General features: G+C 37.5%; 1 pseudogene; it reads left to right on the top strand.

The window, feature by feature from the left end:
* The first annotated feature begins 644 nt into the window (after window positions 1-644).
* Window positions 645-20,350, top strand: part of LOC148214956 (uncharacterized) — a 30,522-nt pseudogene continuing 10,816 nt past the window's right edge.

Below are 20,350 nucleotides of genomic sequence, written 5' to 3' on the forward strand. Positions count from 1 at the left end.
GAAAAAAAGCCACACAGTGCACCACCAAATGGAAGATCAGGTTAGAAAAAAAAAGATCAGCATGCTAAGATCAGATGCACACAAGCTAGAACAGATGAAAGAAAAGAAGCTGAAGAACAAGAAGACCAAAGAATACCTGGTCAAAAATATCACCTAGAGATAAGCATCAAAGCAGCACTGGAAATAATGATGCAGCAAATAACAGCCATAACCAAAAAGATCAGCAGATACAAAGCTCAAATTGCACATTATAAGTAGAATCTCCAATTCAGTCGAATCAGAAACATTTCTACCAATCCATTAATAGAGAGACTGCAATGAACCGGTCAGTGCCTGACAAGAAGAAACAATATAGTTCTGGGTGCAGCTATGGGACAATCCAAAGAAATACAACAAGAATGCAGCTTGGATAAAGGGAGGTGGATAAGAATAAAGAAGAAGCTGAAATGAAATGACTTGTAATAACAGCAGAAATGGTGGATAAAAGGGCAAGGAAGATCAAGTATTGGTTAGTGCCAGGTGAAGATGAACTGCATGGTTTTGGTTGAAACATCTGACGGTTGCACCCACTCATTGCCAAGCAGTTTAACAATATACTGCAAGAAGGTGAAATTGAAGACTAGGTTAGCATCTGGCAAAACCTAATGAAAGATCCAACAAAAGGGGAAGCACCAGGCAACCACAGGCCAATTACCTGCTTATCAACAACTTTCAAATTGCTAACTGGTGTGGTAGCTGATGCAGTCCAACAGCAACCAGTTGAAAACAAGCTCTTTCCAACTGAGCATAAAGGAAACTGCCCAAACAGCAGAGGAATGGAAGATCAGCTCCTAATTGACAAGATTATTTTGGAAAACTGCAAGAGAAGGAAGACCAACTTGAATGTAGCTTGGATTGATTACAAAAAGGCATTCAATTCCCTGCCATATTATTTGATAATGAAGTGCCTAGCCATAACAGGAGTCAGTAGAAACATTAGAAGCTTTGTGGAAAGATCAACGGCACAACAGAAGACACAATTGCTGGTCAATGGTGATAGACTGGGAGAGGTTAATATCAAGAGAGGCATCTTTCAAGGAGACTCACTATCACCACTACTGTTTGTCATTGCATTGATTCCTCTGTCAACAATACTGAACAAGTCAGGCCATGGTTATCAAACATCAAAAACATGTGCCAGGCTATCCCACCTCCTTTAAATGGATGATCTGAAGCTGTATGGAAAAGCACCATATCCAATCTAAACATCTGGCTGACTGTGCAACCAACAATAATATATAATTGTATAAAATATTCAATTTATTTCCTTTGTTTACAATTAGCTAAGCCAAAATAACTTATTTAATGCCTTTGGTTTTTAAATCTACATCATAATGATCAAAATGGTATTCGGCATGCACATAATATGCTGACAAGATTTATGGAAAGCATTTATAAAGAATTTGAAGCATTGAAGCTTATGATGGTTTTTCTGCTAGATTTTAACAGCATACTTATGAAAAAGAAGATAGATAAAATTAAAGCTTTTCAGTCATTTCAATTAAACCTATAATTTATTTTCCTCAGCTACCCCTTAGTTTAACTGATTGGAAATACACCTTCCCTTCCTCTCAAAATAGCTGTGCAATATGGTGTTAAATGGCTGACATAAACCTTGATTTTGATTTTGATAATGATAATCTGCTATCTAGAAACACTTGTTTTACATTTTCTCTGCTATTCATTAAGAGCTGTGTAGAAACAATTAGAATGCTGAGGTGTCCCAAACTGAAACTTGTAATATAGGTTCCCTACATGGCTCTTTGGAGTTTACATTCCATTTTCTGCCTTGTTTCTGTTCCATATCAAAGTTTCTTCTGACCCATAGGTATTGTGTTATGTGCTATCTTAGATTAGTGCAGGTTATGTGATTTTTGCGTAGACTGTACTAATATAATGAAACACTGTTACCTAAATCTTGATTATCCAAATCCTCTTGTAAATCTAAATCACAAAGGGTCCTCAGAAGAACCCCTATCATTCTTTATACACAACTCTACTATTTGTTTGAAGTATTCAGTACTCAGAAATCTGGAATATCCTTTGACTGTTCAATTAAGAAGCATGCCTTTCCTTAGAAGTTCATTTGCAATCTTTTTATACAAAATGCTTGGTGTTATATGGACTAGCAGAGTAGAATTTCTCAGGCTTTGATAGGGGCCTTAGCTAATATTGGTTGAACAGATAACTGAGAAACTTTCAAAACTGCCTTTTTGAGATTGCTTTATAGCCACAACTTATTTTAAATATTCTTTTCATTATTTTGTACTTAAGGGGCATTATTTTCTTAATCCATGTTACTTTGATTTCTGCTGTTAGCATATTAGTAATTACAGAAAACCCAAATTTAACAGACTAGGGCTGGGCGTTAGGGCCAGAGCATTCATGGGTCTGCTTTTGTGGGATTGCATTGGATTATTTAGTTGGTTGTGAGATTTATATATTGTTTTTATATGTATTGCTTGCCACTTAGAGTTTTATATTTAAGATGGGGAGCTGTATAAAAGTTCTAAATAACTAAATAAATAGGAGGAGGAAAAGGAGGAAGAAGGGTGTTTGTTAAAGCTGAATGTCAGTGAAATGATGGATGAGATTTTTTCAAACCCCAAAACATACTTGGAATCTGTTCCTCCTGCTGTTCCTGTGGTGAGAGAAATTGAGCGGTATTCAAAATTAGGCAACGACTGCATGGTTAAACAATCAATGGTGGCCATGCCTGGGTTGTCACTTTCCTATTCATCCCTTGCAACTTTGTTCAGGTGAGGTCCATTATTACCTGACATTCAGACCAAATTTGGATCTGTCCTCTAAATCCAGAATATGCAAAAGTGAAGTTTATTAAATGAAAGGCTTACTATATAATAAATGTCGATCAACTATTGATCGACATTTCTGTCGACATCTAGGGATTTCTGTCCCTAGATATTTAGTATACTGCACTGCAACTACTGTCCTAGAGAAATGTCAAGTGATTATTGAACTTTGCACCTGAAAATTTGAAAATATTAATTTTGGGTGGAAGTAAGAGTTGGGGGAACTACTTGAAAATAATTGTTTAATCTGTTTTGTTTATTTATTTATTAAAATAATTATTTTATTAATTATTAATTAAAACAGATCATTAATTATTAATAATAATTATTTAATGATTATTTAAAAAATAATATTGGCATCTCACCAGGCAATATAAATGCCCCTTCCCATCCTCATATTTGTCAGGCCTAGCCCAAGGAACTCCAAGATACAATGCCAATTCAGTCCAGCTATGTTTATCAGCTACAACCTCTAGCAAGAATCTTTCCAGACTGAAACCCCATCTCCCAAGTCAGCCAGCCACAGGGATGTGCCAGTCTCATCCTTTTGTAATTCCCATGCTCCTCCTGCGAGCTAAGAAAACGTTTATTTCCCTGAGCCTGGCCTTCATAATTCCAATCCATCACATATTTTACCCAAAACATTTCTCCTGAAGTAGCTTAGATTGAGAGATATTAGATCAAAGACACCCAATATGTTTGCTCAGTACATTCACACATTGTATTAAGACATGGTTTATTTTAATCATGGTTGTTGAATAAGACCCAGTGATTAGTTCACTCAACTATGTCAAAACCAAATAAACACATTATGGCTTAGGATGATAAGGGGATTTATGGCAGAGAAAAGATTTTAAACTTAGTGGTGTGAGGGTGAATAACCATGCCACTACATAATGTTTTAACAAGTTTTACATTTAAATGAAGGCTAACATAATCTTATTAAAATAAAGTGAGAGACTTTACTTGTCAGCATTTAGTGTACTGTGACATTATTTGTGTCAGTGAACAGACAATACAAAACAACTCTTTTATATGTATAGTGTTGAAAAGGCTTTCAAGAATTAATGGGGCTCCATAAAATGTTTTCAAAAGGTTAGTATTTATGGTTACATAAGTTGTTAAGGAAACCCATTAAAACTAATTCGAAGGAATAAGAGAAACAAATTGGAATATGCAGGAACAAAAACAGATCATTCTTTAAATGTGTTCTTGTTTACACCCAAAAATACCAGTTATGGCTAATAACTCCACAGGAAAATCTAAGGGGAAATAGTATATATGCAACTGAATGAGTCTTTAATAAGCTAGATATAAGTAATTCTCTTCCAAATAATTGCTCTAGCCCTGCATAAATGGTACTGGACAAATTAGATAGTGTTCAAATAAAAGTGCTTACAATGAGAACAAAATTAGAAAACATGACATGTGAAGAGAATTTAATCAGTCCATAAAGGAGATATAGAAACTGATCTTGCAAGTTTCTTAGTGGTCCTGAGAAATGTTAAATGTGTCAGAATGAATGACCAAAACAAATAGCAATTTTTGAAATACAGGTAGAAAGCCTATTAACATGCTGCTGGAGCCACAAGCTATAAGAAAATAAAAGAGCTATTCATAAATTACCCCAAAGGAGTAAAATATGTTCTTTGCACTGCTCTTCAGTACAGATTCTCGCAAAGTGTTTAAGTAAACTTGGAAGAAATAATACAAAAAAGGATTACAATCAAATACTATCAGACAAAGTTCAGACTTTGTGAGCATTGGACACAGATGCATAGGGTTCCCATAGATTCAGAAGAGTTATTGAAAAGTCTTACAGACTTCCTAAATCCGTACCCAGCTTTGCACAATTGGCCATACACCGTTTCTGCTGATCTGTCTATTAACATGTACCTAGCTAAGGAGTGGAAGATGGGTTTTGTTGAATTAATGGAAATGTTGAGAAGATATGTGCTGCTTGAATCCACAGTGGGTTGGATTATGTCCTCTGTGAGGGTATATCCGGCAAAAGGATGCTTGAGAAACCTGTAGTAGCATATTTTATACAGTATATAGAATATAGTACAGTTTCTGAATAAAATTGTCGGTAGGAATTTGATATGCTACAGAAAGAATTTTGTATACCATCTAGAACCTTTTGGGGTTGAGAAAGTTAATAAAGCTTATACATGAATAAGCATGGTATCCTGGACCATATGAGGTGGTCTGAGGGATTTTTAAAAAATATTTTTTATTAAAAGATAGATAGATAGATAGATAGATAGATAGATAGATAGATAGATAGATAGATAGATAGATAGATAGATAGATAGATAGATAGATTTTCAGTGAGGGAATAATGTTAGTGAAGGCTAATCATAAGACAGTATTTATTGACTTATATAGAGTCCATTGCAAAATTCTGCTTACTGTAAAGTTTACAGGACATTAAGGTAAAGGAGAAATCCAATGCAAAACAATGGATGGTGTGGAAGGATAAACTGCCCTGCAATAGAAAAATCTTACATACAACTCTCAAGGCCATTTTTTTTTTCCTGTAGTGCTTTGACTGGCAGGTGTGCAGCTTGGGTATGTGGGCAGCTGAAAGGAAAGGAAAGGAAAGGAAAGGAAAGGAAAGGAAAGGAAAGGAAAGGAAAGGAAAGGAAAGGAAAGGAAAGGAAAGGAAAGGAAAGGAAAGGAAAGGAAAATTTTAAACTTCTTAGAATCACTTTGTTACATAAATCACAAAGCCACTCCATAAACAAACTGGAGAATCAAAATTTCTCCAGTTATACAATCTACACTTTTTCAATGTTCTTATGGCATTTATGACTCCCTTTTCCTCATTTTTTTTTCTTGGATATTAACATTTATAGCATTTTTTAAAAAATTATATTCTTTGCTATCATTACTATACAGGTGAAACTCGAAAAATTAGAATATTGTGCAAATGTTCATTTATGTCAGTATGGCAACTCAAAAGGTGAAACCAATATATGAAATAGACGCATTACATGCAAAGCGAGATATGTCAAGCCTTACTTTGGTATAATTGTGATGATTATGGCGTACAGCTTATGAAAACCCCAAATTCACAATCTCAGAAAATTAGAATATTACATGACATCAATAACACAAGGATTGGAAATAGAACAATATCGGACCTCTGCAAAGTATAAGCATGGATATGTACTCAGTACTTGGTTTGGGCCCCTTTTGCAGCAATGACTGCCGCAATGCGGCGTGGCATGGATGCTATCAGCCTGTGGCACTGCTGAGGTGTTATGGAAGACCAGGATGCTTCAATAGCGGCCTTCAGCTCCGCTGCATTGTTTGGTCTCATGTCCCTCATCTTTCTCTTGGCAATGCCCCATAGATTCTGGGGTTCAGGTCAGGCGAGTTTGCTGGCCAATCAAGCAGAGTAATCCCATGGTCATTGAACCAGGTTTTGGTACTTTTGGCAGTGTGGGCAGGTGCCAAGTCCTGCTGGAAAATGAAGTCAGCATCCCCATAAAGCTCGTCTGTGGAAGGAAGCATGAAGTGCTCCAAAATCTCCTGGTAGACGGCTGTGTTGACCCTGGACTTAATGAAGCACAGTGGACCAACACCAGCAGATGACATGGCTCCCCAAATCAACACAGACTGTGGAAACTTCACACTGGACTTCAAGCATCGTGCATTGTGTCCCTCTCCATTCTTCCTCCAGACTCTGGGTCCTTGGTTCCCAAATGAGATGCAAAAGTTGCTCTCATCAGAAAAGAGGACTTTGGACCACTGGGCAACAGACCAGTTCTTTTTTTCTATAGCCCAGGTAAGACGCTTCTGACGTTGTTTGTTGTTCAGGAGCGGCTTGACAAGAGGAATACGACATTTGAAGCCCATGTCCAGGATCCGTCTGTGTGTGGTGGCTCTTGATGCACTAACTCCAGCCTCAGTCCACTCCTTGTGAAAGTCCCCAACACTTTTGAATGGCCTTTTCCTGACAATCCTCTCCAGGCTGCGGTCATCCCTGCTGCTTGTGCACCTTTTTCTACCACACTTTTCCCTTCCACATAACCTTCTATTGATGTGCTTTGATACAGCACTTTGGGAACATCCAACTTCTTTTGCAATTACCTTTTGGGGCTTTCCCTCCTTATGGAGGGTGTCAATGATGGTTTTCTGCACAACTGTCAGGTCAGCAGTCTTTCCCATGGTTGTGATTCCCACTGAACCAGCCTGAGAGACCATTTAAAGGCTCAGGAACCCTTTGCAGGTGTTATGGATTCATTAGCTGATTAGAGTGGGACACTTTGAGCCTAGAATATTGAACCTTTTCACACTATTTTAATTTTCTGAGATTGTGAATTTGGGGTTTTCATAAGCTGTACGCCATAATCATCACAATTATACCAAAGTAAGGCTTGACATATCTCGCTTTGCATGTAATGCGTCTATCTCATATATTGGTTTCACCTTTTGAGTTGCCGTACTGACATAAATGAACATTTGCACGATATTCTAATTTTTCGAGTTTCACCTGTATATTGCCATCATTCTTATGCAGAGTTTTAAAATATTTATTCCAGCATTCTCTCACTTAAGTTACCTCCCAGATCATGTTATCACTTTTATTTTTCAATTTCATGGGATCTGCTGAGGTTCCTTTAGTCACTTTCATGTTTCCAAAACATTAAAAAAAAAAAAAATCAAAATTGCTCTGCTTTTTTTCTGCTTCTTTTAATCTTAATAATTCCTTGCTCTCATGACTACATTCTTCACCACTGTTTTTTCTCTATATACATATTAAACAATATATTTCTCTCATCCTCATTTTTGCATGAAATATGTACTTATGTGATTGTTTTTTTTCTCCTCTCCATATTTCACTTATTCATTCTATCAATCATCATGGTATATGTACTATTAGCATAATTCTACATATTTCTCTGGCACTCTATAACATTCTTGTCATTCTTTTCCAGCAGCTTCCACATCTTTTTCTTTACATCCCCTTTCCATTCATCCTATTGGGAGATTTTTTTATCTTCTAATACTCTTTCATATTAGAGTCATACTTTTATCTTGCTGCAGTTTTGTATTTTTATTCTAATTTCTTTTAATCCTTTTCTTTTCTTCTGTGTTGATTTTCCCCCAAGATTCCCTTTTGACCTACCCAAAAAGTGGTCTGTCCCACATTCAGAACTTTTCATTACCCTTGTATAGTTTACTAATTCAATTTTTCATTACAATAGAACTTGCTTTTAGATTTGCATTAATTTCTTTACTGTGTGTTTATATTGATAGATTTATGCTAAAACTATATATTCAAAACAGACATTTCTCTAAGCAGATCTTAGCAGTCACTATCTCCTAATTAGGGTCTCCTAATGTCCTAATCACTTTTTCTCTATCCTTGTTTCTTTCTCACCCATTATTCACATTATCCAATAGAATAGTTTCCCCTAAAATCACATTCACTCAGAATTTAATGGGATTTGGCAGAGACTGGAGTGGAATGCTTCATAAAACCCAGAGAGCTTCTAAAATTGTGAAGAAAGGATGGGAAAGACTGTGTGTTGAAGATGAGTGGAAGCTTTTCATTACTATAAGAAGAGTGAGAGTGAAAATGAAGGTAAAATTGAAGAAAAAGGAATTGAAAAGAGAACATTTCAAGGGAGTTCAGTGCCTAATCAAACTGAGAATACCGCAAAGGACTGAGTACAATAGCACATATTTTGTCTTTGAAGTAATCGGCAGAAGGGAAAGGCTGGGGGCAAAAGCTGTCAATCTTCTTCTAGATGCTGCAGATGCAAGATGCACCATTAAAATGTCTGCTGTGGGTCACATTTTAGAATGGAGCGAGAGGGATTGAGTTCCTGTTTGAGGAGGATTGGGTGCCATCTGTCATCTGTTTCTGGTCATTGCATCTTTTCTTCAAAGTAGCCAGGGTACTTTTTGCTAAGATTCTCTCCCTGGGTGAAAGTGGGATGAGAGTACAGGGGAGGGAATAGTCCTTTGGGACCTCACCTCTGTCAGTAGGGTCCTGGGCCTGGGGATGACAGTAAGAGGATTAATACTTGGGATGGGTTTTTGGAAGGTTATTAAGGGGGATGTGAGGAGGCGGTTTTGTTTTGTGGAGTCCTTGATATTCTCTGAGCTTGGTTGTTTGCTTGCAGACATTTCATTACCCAACTAAGCAACATCATCAGTGCTACTGAGTGTGGGGTTTGCTCCCTGATTATCACTGATCATTACTGGCACTGGTGATATTACCTAACTGGGTAATGAAACATCTTCAAACAAACAATCAAATTCAGAAATCACCAAGGACTCCACAGTTTAACCCTGAGCTACATGCATTCTCTTCTATTGGAAGGGTTTTGTTTTGTTTGATGGGATTGTGGATGATTACATAATCCCAATGGGCCACTTAGAACGGTGTGCCAGGTATTGGCCTGACATGGACAGGTGTGGGTTTTAGTATGTCAGAGGAGGTGGTTTGAGTGAAGATGATGTAAGGGTGAGATTCTTGAGTGAGATTCTATTACTGGCATTGGAGGCCACACACTACCTTTATACATTTGATGGGAGGATAAGGTAGGATGTGAATTGATTTCTGTCATGATGGACAAGGGAATCTATTGAAAAAGAAAAAGAAAGTTGGGACAAGCTATTACAGGGGAAGTGAAACAGATAATGTGGTATAGGCTTCCTCTTCCAACCCCTCTGCTTCATTTTTGGATTTGAGAGATCAGAGGGCAGGTCATCTTGACCTCAGGTTGGTGCTGGTAAATGCCCCATTTCTCTGCAATAAAACAGCAAACATTCATAACCTTATAGTGGATAAGCAGTATAGATCAGGCTTAAATTACAAATATCTGGCTGGGGCAAGGGAGGTGATGTAGATCCCTCAGAGATCTGACCTCCCAGCTTTCAGGTCCTGTGTAAACCTCAGCAACATCATAAGAGAGGTGGGTAGCAATGCTCTTCTAAGACAATCTATCTAAGACCAGGGATCTTTGCTTTTGATAAGATGTGAATGCCTGTGTGTTAGATTTGGCAGTATGGACAGAACAGGAAATGCCTATGTAATGTTATCTGGGATTCATTCCAACTTGTAGACTCTGTGGAAGTAGGTAGGGTGCCTTATAGTATGAACTTTGCCACCTACAATCTGGATCCATACCTCCCTGGTTCTTTGAGATGGCCAGAGCATGTGTGAGTGCTTGAGTTTAAAAAGCTGTCAATGACTCTCTGATAGATGGGTTGGTCCTCACTCCCTTTAAAGAGTTATTAGTGCTCATCCTTTTAAATAGCTGTTCCATAGACCCAGCTATATTAGATAACAATCATCCACTTTCCAACCTTCCACTTTTATGTTGATGAGAAGGTGGTGTGGCTGAGGCTGCAGAACACTCTTGAATGGGAGAAAAGCTACCCCAGTAAGGACATTGTGGAGTTCTTGGTGCTCCCAGAGCTTGGTTGTTTGCTTGCAGACTTTTCATTACCTGACAAGGTAACATCATCATTGTTAGTGAGTGTGGGTTTTGGTCCCTGTTTATATATGGTAGCTTGCCCTCCCGGTGTTGGTGGGGGTGTGATTTTCTCCTGGTACTTCCTTGATTAGGGTATTGTTTTCTGCTTGATTGTTCATCTGGTGTTATTCCCTTCTTATCTGGGTGTTGGTTGATGGAGATGATGTGTTCTGGTCTTTTTGTTTCCTTGTTAGCTTTTGTATTATCTCTTTTGAATGGTGTGTAAATGTGGTTTATCCCTCTGTATCTATTGATGGCTGATTTGTCTGAATGCCAAGCTTCCAGGAATTCCCTAGCATTTTTGGATTTAGCTTGGTCTAGGATTCTGACAGTTTCCCAGTTGAAACTATGGTTGAGTCTGTCCATGTGTTGTAAGATTAAGGAGTTTTCATCATGTCTTTTGACTGCTAGTGGTGTTCATGGATGCACTCTGCTAGTCTTCTGCCTGTCTGTCCTACATAGTGGTTGTTAGCCCTTACACTGTATGTTGTAGATGACTCCTATTTTTTTCTTCTTGGGATACTAGGTCTTTTGGAAGGCTTTCGTTGGTTTGTGTGCTATGGTGATGCCGTGTGGTTGTAATAGTCTGTTGGTTGTTTCTGAGATGATTTTAATGTATGGCAGTGTTATCCTTTTCATAGTTTGTGTTAAGTAGTCAGGCACTTTTTGATAAAGTTGCATGGGTAGAATCTTTTGTTGGAAGATGTTGTATAGGTGGTCTGTTTCCTTTTTCTGGTGTTCTGGCTTGCTGCAGTGCATTTGTACTCATCTGAATGTGCACACACAGTTCCTCTTGTGGGAGGTTGGGTTGTTACTTTGGTAATGGAGCACTTGGTTAGTGGGCGTTGTTTTTCAATACACTTGCATTTCTAATTTGCCCTCATTTCTTCTGCTAATGAGGATATCCAGGAAAGGTAGTGTGTTGTTCTTTTATTCTTCCTTTGTGAATGTTATTCCTTTGAAGATGTTGATTGTCACGTGTCTTCTCTAATTGTTCCTTTTTTATTATGATGAAGGTATCATCTACATATCCAATCCATACTTTTGGTTGTATGTGTGGGAGTGCTATAGTTTCTAGACACTGCATTACAGTCTGCTATGAGTCCCGAGAGTGGTGGTCCCATGGATGTTATTCTGATTTGTTGGTATATTTGTCCATCAAATTGAAAATAGGTAGTGAGGTAGAGATTGATGACATCCGTGATTTTGAGTATTTCAATTTTAGTGTATTTGGCTAGGTCAGGTACGTTGTGTAGTACTGCTGCCATGGATTCTTTCACTAGTTCTGGATCTATGGACGTAAAGAGTGCTGTGATATCAAATGAAACCATAATTTTATCTTCTTCTATTTTTAGGTGAGGACATTACCTTAGTAGTGCTTCCTTCTCCTCTTCCAATGCAACAGATCCCTTCAAGACAGTTCCTTGAAAATGGCCTGTACCTGTATGAAGATAATATGGAAATATTAACCTGGGTCTTTAGCACATCATGCAGGACTCATTGTGGGCTATAGATTGTACACCTCTGCTATATACCATAACATATCATATAGAATAAATACTATTTAATACAAACAATATTAACACATTTTTTTTAAAAAAATCCCACATTATTAATTGCACCTTCCTCATTGTTATAGCAAGGAATATTTTTCGTTTGCTTTTATTGCATTGCCCCTGCTCTTAATAAAATTCCAAAGTTCCATTCGTTGGTTCTGATGTTGTTTTGTTTAAGTTGGCATGAGAGATTCCATATTGCTTGCCTTGCCTTCTGCAGCATACTCTTTGAAAACAGGAAAAAGCTGGATAGTCGGAATGTATCTTTCCAATTTATGAAATAAAGTTGAAATAAAAAATAAGTAGAACAAGTCAGCTAAGAATTTTAGGAGTCACTATTAGTTGTATTTTAATAACTTGAAACATGAGGAGTGGAGCACAGAGTTGATTTATTATTGTTCATATGTCAGGTATAAAGTCATCAATAGGCCACTGTGGGTCCTTATGTTTCACAGCATCTTTCTAACTTGTTTAATACCACATTGGCTTTGATTACAGTTGCCCCCATATAGCCCATTTTCAGTGTCTTAAATACCGTATTTATCGGCATATAACATGCACTTTTCTCCTTAAAATTTGAGGCTGAAATCCTAGCTGCATATTATATGCTGATACTCAAGTGGCAGGGATGGGTATTGAGCCAGACCTGTAACCGGGGCAGCTCCACAGAGCAGGAGGTGAGTGGTGGGTGAGTGAGCGAAAACCGGAACTCCCCATCGCTCGTGTGAGTGAAAACCGGTGCTCCCCATCGCTTGCACAAGTGAAAACTGTGCTCCCCATTGCTCACGTAAGTGCCTGAGCTCCGCAGAGCAGGAGGTGAGTGGCGGCTGCTCCCCCCACCGCTCACCTCCTGCTCTGCGGAGCTCAGGTACTCACATGAGTGATGGGGAGTGCTGGTTTTCGCTCGCTCATGCAAGCGATGAGGAGCACTGGTTTTCGCTCTCTCGCCCGCCACTCAGAGCTCCCTTTATTTTGCTTCCAAGTCATTTATTTTAAATTTAAGTTATTTTACTCAAACTTCCTTCTTAAAATTAAGGTGTGTTATACACCTGTGCATGTTATATGTTGATAAATATAGTAGAGATAGAGAGATGCTTTCTTCATGTATTACAGAGAAGCACCACTGTATTTGTTTCTGCAGCTTTAGATCTTTGGAAAACAGACCTGTCAGTTCCTTCAAGAGCAGCTCATGGAAACAAAAGCCAATGAGAGAAACAGAATCTTATGTTCCTTCAGAGAAGGAGGAAGGAAATAAATGTCAGGCTTATCCTGGAGATATGCAGTGCAAAACTAATTCAACTGGAAAATTATTTACCTTAACAGAAGGCATCTAATGAGTTACCTTTGTGTATGTAGTTCCACATTTGGCAATTCAGGCCATAACTACTTTGTTGTTTTCTTTCGTTGGTCATTTTGTATTTTGGTTAAAAAAAAAAATACTGCAGGAAACTCTTGCTGATAACTTGAAATTAGCTTCATATTCCTTTAATTAAAAGAATCAGAGTAGTAGTGGAGGTAAAAAGTAGGAGAAGGGAGGAGAAGGAAACAAAAACATAAAATTTCCCATCTGAGTCCTTTAAAAATGCTTTGTAAATGACTGCCCGGGTTGGTAAATTTGGAACATGCTGTGAGTTTGTTAGTCTATTTTATAAGCTCCTGTTACCTTTTGATGGGTATATAAGACAATATAGTGAAAAGCTCTACGTATAAAAAGCACTGAAAGAACAAAATTGTAAGTATGGTGGCATAAATTGTAAAGATGCTCTTATCTGCTAACATTCTACATGTATAGCTATAGATCCGATATTTTAATATACAATCAGAAGTTTTAAGATAATGTGAATTATAAACATACAGTAATACTTAATGGCATATTCATCTTCTATTCCAATATTTTAAAGAGTTCGTGTTATAGGACATGCTTCAATGTTGTTCATAAATTGGCTTTAAATCAAAATATCAATTACTAACATTGCAACATTAATCATAATCCATTGGAAGAGGCAATGTCTCTCACACACTCTGTAAAATTTTCCTCCTTTTAGATTGATGGTTTAAAACCTTATTTTTAAAAGGAAATTGCATTTTTCATCCTTTTTAGCTTAAAGTGTTTTAGTAACCAAACAGACAAGATTATTTTTAAAGAAAAGATTCATTAATAATTTTTGATTTGATCAGAATATGATTAGCATGTGATTTTTGGGGGGGGGGGCATTTTTTTTTTTTCCACTCAGTGAATAGAGGTAATAAATTATCTATAGTAATCTCTTGTAGCATTGGAAGTGAGAAGGCAGGCCCATTCTTTAACTCCAATCAGCAAAAATTGGAAAGCTTTGCTTTATTGATATCTTGCCTTTAGAAAGCATTGGTACCTTATGAAGTACAGATGAATTCAGAGAGGCTCTTCCAAAAAAAAAAAAAAAGAAAAAAAATCTGTGTTTGCTTCATCTTAATAATGTAATTTGTTGACTGAAGTTGAGATTCTCCTACCTTTTATCCATGGCCTGGTTTGTGCAATGATCCTAGGCACATCTCTTTCTCAGACTGCTAAATAGGCAGACAAAGGGGAACCTGATCTATTACTTGTATCACACTGCCATTTAACATTAGTGTGGCAGTCGGTGCTGATGTGCAAATTCTAAGCATAAAGCTGGAATTGAAGGTAGAATGGTGCTAAATGTTACTGAGCATTCGTAAGTGCTGGTGATAATCCCTGATAAGCATGATTATGGCGTGATCTAAATGCTTGGTGGGATTCCTGAGGGGATATTTAGAAGTAGCAGACAATATACGTTATAATCATCATTTTCAGACAAAATGAATAAGTTTTTTTATGTACAAAATGCCTCCATTGATTATATATCTTCTCTCGCAAAGTTTTTTTAATTCTATAATTCTTTTAAAATCCAGAATAAAGCTTTTTCTTCTCTCTTTTGTATAAATATGTACTATTCAATGCTGACATTCAATTATATATTGTTTTCCTGATCATACCTTGAGCATATTATACTTCATCTCTGTTTTAACTATTGGGTGTTCCTAAAGAAATGGCAAATGGAGCATGTATTCAGTGAGGAAAGAAAATGGGAAGACATTATATCTGAGCATCAGAAGAAGACTGGAGAATCTATTTATATCAGAAATATCTTATTTACAATCTGACACATTATGTATTATAAATTCCCCTGAATTTCTGTGAAAAGAGGCAAGTTAAAGTGTTCTAAGCAAACAAATGCACATAAAACATTCTTGATTTGTTTACAGATCAGAAGGAGTTGGCACTATTCAGGAGAAATAGATTTCAATCAGTAGAACAAGTTCAATAATGAAGTTCTGTAAAGCATACATTTTATTTGGAGTTTTTGTGGTTATAGAGATGTCTGAATAAGAATAGGTAAGAACAAAGCATTTTGCAAAGACCCTCAGCTGCCGGGAAAGGTAGGACTTTCACGTTTCTAGGTGATGAAGCTACTTATTGTAGCACTTTGGAAGCACATGGTCAGATGTCAAGAATTCAGCCATGGTTCTTTCTACCTTCTCTGCAGATAATGAGGAACATTGGTTAGAGCTGCAGGTTATGAAACAGTTCTCTATCAAAAGTGAGAGCACATATAGTGTCAATATTTTTATCCTCAATGTTATGCTATGTGCTGTGTATTATACTATATGCCATGCCCAGAATCTTTAGCCCTTTCAGAGGTATTTGTCTGCATAGACTATGCAAACTTTTGTAAAGTTGGAACCCTCTTTACAATTGGGACTGTATTTTATTGGTGATCCCTGATTTGGCAGAGATTACTCATGCTACTCAGGCCACCGATACTCAAGGTCACACATGTAGATTCCCCAGCCACCCCCTTTGGACCATCCTGCTCAATACTGAGAGTACAGGGGCTGAGGAGGCAGAGACTGAATCGCATTTATCATCCATGCCTTTTGTGGGCTTTGAATACCCTCATCAAGCACAACCTTTGAACAGGCTTTTGGTGCTTAAGAAAATAAACTTCATTCTTTGTTTAAGTTTCATTAGATTTCTTATTTTCCTAACCCTGAGCTGTGCAATGAATGAATTTTGCAGAAAAATCTTGCATAAATATGTATGAATTCACACACACACACACAGAACATTTCCTATATAATTAATGCATATATTTCCACACTTTTCTATAAGCAATATTTTCATAGAAAAGGCACTTTTTGCACATTTTAAGCTCCTCCCCCTTTTGGTGCATGTATATGCTGATGATACTCAATTGTATATCTCTGCCCCAGCTGTTAATGTGAAGCTGTCAAGGTTCTGTGCCAATGTCTGGAGTAAGGTTGCACTGTCTTCTTTGATAGCATTTGCAATCTGGAGGTCCTCCTGGACTTAGAATTCCTGCTTGAAGAGCAGATACTAGCTATGGCCAGTAGGGCCTTTGCACAGCTCTGTCTTATGTGCCAGTTGTGCCTATTCCTAGATCAGGGGGCTCTGCTTACCATCATTCACTCCTTATCACTTAGTATGATTGTAACACATTGTACATGGATTGTTGTAAACTATCCAGAAGCTTCAGTTTAGCCCAGAATGTGGTAGCCTGGGTAGTTATGGGTGACTTTTGTTATGGCCACATAACACCTCTACTCCATCATCTGCACTGGCTCCCAGTTGGCTTCCAGGTGGAATTTAACATATGTGTTATCACCTATAAATCCCTACATGGCATAGAACTGAGTTATCTGAGGGACCCCACTTTCCAACAAGGAGGGCACTCGCTGAGTCCCTTCATTGAAACAATGTTACCTTATGGGATCCATGGGATGTGGTGGCCCCTGCCCTTTGAAACAGTCTTCCCCTGGAGATATGGTTGGCTCCAACCCTACCAGCCATTAGGAAGGCAGCTGAGACCTGGTTCTTCCCTCAGGCTTTGGGGACAGGCTGAGCTGAGTCCCCAGTGGATGAGTTGTAGAAGTTTTCAATGATATTTACTATTTTATTTTTAGTGTGTTTTAATCTGTTATTTAGAGAGCCAGTTTGATGTAGTGGTGAAGGCACCAAGCTAGAAGATGGGAGTCCATGAGTTCTAGTCCCATCTTAGGCACAAAGCCGGCTGGGTGACCTTGGGCCAGTCACTCTCTCTCAGCCCTAGGAAGAAGAAGACAAGGGCAAATCATTTCTGAAAAACCTTGGCAAGAAAACTGCAGGTTCAGGCAGTCTTTGAGAATCAGACATGATTGAATGGATAGAAGAAAAAAAAATCTATTTAGTATTATTTGTCCTTTCCTTTCCTTTCCTTTCCTTTCCTTTCCTTTCCTTTCCTTTCCTTTCCTTTCCTTTCCTTTCCTTTCCTTTCCTTTCCTTTCCTTTCTTTTTTCTATGCTTTCCAGAGTCATGTAGTTTGATTTAGGTGGCCATCTAAGGGTTTAAAGAAATACAAACACATACATAAAAAACATCTGTGTAATTAATGACGGTGATGTATTTCCTTTTCTTTTTCAGTCACTGAAGATGGGAATTCAGAAAGTACTGCTGATATATGCAGCATTCAAAGTCTTTGTGCTGCTTTTGCTATTGCTGACATGCTTGTACCTAGCAAATTCATTAAAATGTTTTTAAAAGATTGACAATTATTGTGCAATATATATATTTTTTTTCTTCAAAGATCTTAAAGCAGCTTTTATATGGTTTCCAGGAGGGTCCCTCCAGTCACCGTAAAGGATCGAGACTTTCAGCAGAACTTTACCATATGTTTTTAGATGCCTTCTTTCATGCGCAAAATTCTCATATCTTCAAATATCTTAATTTACATATCACTCTTACCTGTCTAGAGTAGCATCCATTCCTCCCAATTCTCATTCACTTTGAGTTTTACTTTAGGATTTATTTCAAAGAAGAGAAGTTCAGACATGTTTTAATTGGGGAAGGGATTCTTTTAGTTACAAGTGCCTAAGGGGTCAGTCTTGTATTTCTTCACGCATTTATTACATTTCCTCTGGTCCCCACTGCTTTACTCTTCCTTCACTTAATTCCCAAATCTGAGAAACTGGGCTTTCTTCAGATACAGCACTACTGTCCCCACATAGGTGAAGTTCTGCCCTTGAGAAATTGCTGGAGAAATATAGAGAAATTGGTTACCCAGTTTCTCTGCCCACAAATCTGGTGGTGAATATCAAGAGGCCATTTGTACCCAACTCCCTAGTCTATAGCTATAAAGTGATTCTTAATTTCGTGAGTGCAGAAGAGCAATAGTGCATGTAAACAATTACATGCTGAAAACACCCCTAAGAAAACAATGGCATTCAGAAGGAGAGAAAGACTACACACCTAAAGCAAGTTCATCTTGGAAGTGTGTCTGGCAGAAGGAATTGCTGGACTGTTAACACTGTGATTAGACTAAGCATCAGAGAGATTAAAATCCTTACTGCTAATCCTGAACATTTCTAAAGAGCCATTCTCTGAAGTCAGAAAGGATGGGAATGAGGAAAGAGTGAATTTGCAAGGCCTCTAGAATATGAATGATATATAGTCAAGATTTCATGGAGTAATACTAACCAGCACTGGACCTCCCTGTTTGAGCCCTAATAGCTTTTTCCACTTCAATAATCTCTTATGATAAACAAAGCAAGCAGTTTTATATTTTATTTCCTTGCTCCTCATATGATTATTTTTCCTCCAAGGAAAAAAGGGTCTTGGGTAGCTGTCAAAGATTTAAAAGCCATATGACATCCTCTAAAGGATCCTCTTCTGCTCTTCCTGCTTTTTCCTCCCCCAGCTTTTGGACTTGGTTAAGAAACACTAGGTTTGTGATTATATAAGCAATATATGATTGACACAAGCAGACAGAAAGAGTGAAAAGGCAAAATAAATGTAAAAGCTTGAATATTCTCTTGCTTAAATTTTATTGGCCACATAGGACAATGAGATTAGTTGGGGTGGGGAGAAGCTTTTCATCATTGTGTCTAGAGAAAAACTAGAAAAGTCCATTTGATTTATCTTATCTCCTTGTATCTGACTGGATGCATGTGAAATCTAGATAAAGGCTTTCTCAAGGCATAAGAATATATCCCAAATGTATTTATTCCTTTGGACTACCAGCCACGTGTCTAAGCATCATATCTCTCTGCCCCTGTGGTTCCCATGCCTCCAAATTGGTCCTCAAATTGAAGACACATATGTATACACACACTAGTCAGTTTTATGAATCTCCATTCAGCACATTTGTGTGTTCACTTTAGGACTACTTCTTCTCTGAAGGCAAGCAGCACTTTGGACCATCTGCCTGCAACTCCTTAAAGCAGCGTTAGCATGGACTCTTTATTTTGCATGGCTTGATTTCAATACCTCATGAAATTAAGGATGGCAATGCTTGATCTGGAAAATTGTTCTTTTTTATAGGATTTTTTTCAGAGAAAGGATTATTTGTATTTTCCATTGTTACTCAAGACCATAGAAGAATGTGAACATCTATCATTTATAAATGGATAGTACAGAGAAGAACTAGTGGTCTTTCAGATTTTGGCCTCTCCAATTCAAATTATTTTTCCAATGTTGTTGCAAATTATGGATCTGTAGATGGAAGAGGGATTTTTTTCCTATCTATAGAAAGCTACTAATCCATAGTTCAGTGGAGTGTGATGATTAGAGGTAGTGCAAGTCCTGTCATCATACTTACACACATACTCACATTTGCAAGTTACTTTCCTTCCATTTAATTAATAGGAGTGTGTGTGAGGGAGATTAAAGTCCATTCTACTCAGTCATTCTGATCAACTGGCAGGTGTACATGGGCTACCAACTGCACTTCCATGCTTTAATGTAACCAAGAAATGAAAGATAGGATAGGATGTGTTTGGGAAGTATTTGGGGTGGGGGGACCTCACTGTGTATGTTATGCTTGAAGCTAAATAGTCAGGATAGCAATTCATAATGTGATATGAAATATGAAAGAGTTGTGTTTGCACTCTGTAAACAGTTCCTAAAATATATGCACCATTGTCTTTAAATTATTTCATGTAAATCACCTGGTGAACTCCATTATAGAGGCCTACAAATATTGTAAATCAGTCAATAAATGGGCATTTCTGATTTATTTTCTCAGTTGCTCCAAATAAAGCTGACCTCATGCACTAAAAAAAAGAAAAAAGAAAGATGGAAAATGGAAAATGGAAAATGCAAAATGCAAAATGCAAAATGCAAAATGCAAAATGGAAAATGGAAAATGGAAAATGGAAAATGGAAAATGGAAAATGGAAAATGGAAAATGGAAAATGGAAAATGGAAAATGAAGTGATTTGTTGACAACTAAGGCTTAGAAAAGAAAGGATTGCACAGCAGACCCAGCAGAAACAAATCCATAAAAATACATTCATGAATAGTTTTGCAGTAACTTGTTTCTGGATGCATGAGTTGCTAAATATACTCATTAATGACAGCAATCTTAAAACGTTGCCTGTAAATAAGTCT

The sequence above is a fragment of the Python bivittatus genome, unplaced genomic scaffold (assembly GCF_059951505.1).
Source record: "Python bivittatus isolate LINGU-HERP-01145 unplaced genomic scaffold, Pbiv_v1 ctg000480_np1212, whole genome shotgun sequence".
NCBI classification, from domain to species: Eukaryota; Metazoa; Chordata; class Lepidosauria; order Squamata; family Pythonidae; genus Python; species Python bivittatus.